This window comes from Lolium rigidum, unplaced genomic scaffold, assembly GCF_022539505.1.
Source record: "Lolium rigidum isolate FL_2022 unplaced genomic scaffold, APGP_CSIRO_Lrig_0.1 contig_8472_1, whole genome shotgun sequence".
Taxonomy (NCBI): Eukaryota; Viridiplantae; Streptophyta; class Magnoliopsida; order Poales; family Poaceae; genus Lolium; species Lolium rigidum.
Genome location: NW_025901520.1, coordinates 221,578 through 223,970, shown reverse-complemented (window position 1 = coordinate 223,970; position 2,393 = coordinate 221,578).

The following is a 2,393-nucleotide window of genomic DNA, read 5'->3' as shown; positions in this document are numbered from 1 at the left end:
AGGACTGGATCGTGTTTCCAGATTTTCCGCAAGGTCCTCTTTGTAAAACATTGGACTATGTTGTATTTTGCAGTCTTTTTCAAGGTCCTATGTGTAATTGTAACCCACCGCTATGAATGAAACTTCCGGGGTCCTCTGGACCCTTCTCCCGTTAAAAAAAGGTATGTGCTAGATTGCTGTTTAAGCAAGAGTCATGGCCTAAATTTTGTTCTTCTGCACTGTGTTTTGAAAAGAGAAAAAGAGGTTGACGACGCGGCAACAAAAATCTCTCCTTGTCGTCCTCCCAATTCACACGTACGTCCAGTTGCGTGATCAGTCTCGGAGTACTCTGCAGCAACGACCACGACTACTGATCCTCCGTGTTCACTGCGGCCGGACGACTGAGCGGTAGTCAGGTCGTGTCGTGTAGCATTCGCACTGGAACCAGTCGATCGAATGGGAAGCCTTCAGTGCACCTCGAAGCCGCGTGGGCCATCGATGGGCATGTGCGAGCTGTGCGCTCGCACAGGGCCCCCGATTTTCGTGGGCCCCCAAATTAGACCAAGTTCACTGTATATGTTCCTCGCTGGGCTTTATTTTCAAGTCACTGAAACGCTTTTTTTTTTCGAGAGCACGCGAAAAGCGTGCCTTATCTTTATAGAAGAAGAAGCATAGCAAGTACAAGAAAGCACTCCAGTGCTAAGACCCACGCACACACCGCCTCCCTCCGCCTAGGTCTACTCTCTCGCTATACCTAGCCTCCCTCCACTCCTCGCCCTCTCCCATAGGTGAAAAGCCTCTCTAATCTCCGCTAACATTTAGTCTACCGTTTTCTGCTCCCTCACATTCCCAAAAGCCCTTGCGTTCCTCTGCTTCCAGAGCATCCATGCCGTGCAAATGACCATCGAGTCGAAACGCTTCCTGTCAATCCTCCGCACTCGCTTGCGGGCCTCCGTCCACCATCGTTGTAGGTTCCCTGTAAAACCTGGATCCGCTATCCGAAGGTTCGCACTGCGTAGGACCTTGCACCACACCTGTCTCGCATAAGGGAAAGAGACAAGGATGTGATCGACGTTGTCCTCCTCCTGCAGACATGTATAGCACGTGTCCGGGTGCTCCTGGAGCCCATGTCTAGCCCTCCTATCTGACGTCCACAGCCTATACTTCAGTGCCAGCCAAGCGAACATCTTACACTTCATGAGAGAGAAGGACCCCCACACCGGCTCGCTCATACTCCACCGGACACTCCCAAGATAGAGCATCCTGTACGTGCCCTTTGCCGTGTAAACTCCTGATTCCACACATTTCCAGGAGATGTGGTCTGGCCTCGTGTCATCCCTCTCCACAGTCTCCACGGCCTCCCACAGGGTCAGGCACTGCATCCAAAACCCAGCGGTCATCTCCCCCTGTATGTCATCGATCCAACCTTCCTCAAGTAACACCTCCGCCACTAGGCGGGTGTTCTTCCTCCAAGTGGGTACCATAGCAAAAACCTCCGGCGCCAACTCCTCCGTTGTGTAACCACTAATCCATCTATCCCTCCAAAAAAAGATCAAACGTCCGTCTCCCACTGTGAATTGTGCGAGGCTCTGGAACATTCCTCCGCTTCAGGATCATTCAGCCTAGGTAGGCCCTGCCATGGCCTCTCCGGGTCTGTGCGTCTAAGCCAATGCCACCGCACTCTAAGGGCAAGGCCCTGCAACCTGAGGTCCTTGACCCCCAAACCACCAAACTTCTTTGGCTTGCAAATGCTCCTCCATGCCACCAAACACTGCCACCCTGGACTTCATCCTTCCCAGCCCAGAAGAAATCCCTCATCCATTTGTTTATCTCCTCCAGCATCCAAGCTGGAGCCTCCGCAACCACCATTTGGTGCACCGCTCTTGCCGCCACTACTGAATTAATCAAAACAAGCCTCCCCTCTCTCCTAACCAACCCCCTCTGCCAGGCTGGTACACTCTTGGTGATCTGATCTAGCAACGGCTGCCATTCCGCCTTGGTGAGGGGCCAAAGTGCAAGCTGCAGCCCCAAGTATCGTATCGGGAAGGCTGCCAACTCACACCCCAGGATCCTAGCTGTGCTCTCCTCCTCCTCTAGAGCGCCACGTATCAGCGTGGCGGTAGTCTTACGAAAGTTCACATGCAGTCCTAAAGCTTCTCCAAACAGACTCAGGATGTGTTTCATTGCCCACAGCTCCCTGCACTCCGGCTTGAGGAAAAGGACCACATCATCCGCATATACGGAGATCCTCTGTATGAGAGAGATGGAGGCCAAGTCCCCAAATAAACCTCCCTCCACAGCCTTAGCGATCATCACGGTCAAGGCCTCCATGGCCGCCACAAAGAGCATGGGTGACGTGGGGTCGCCTTGCCTCAAGCCCCTAGCATGATATATACGATCTCCCGGCACTCCAT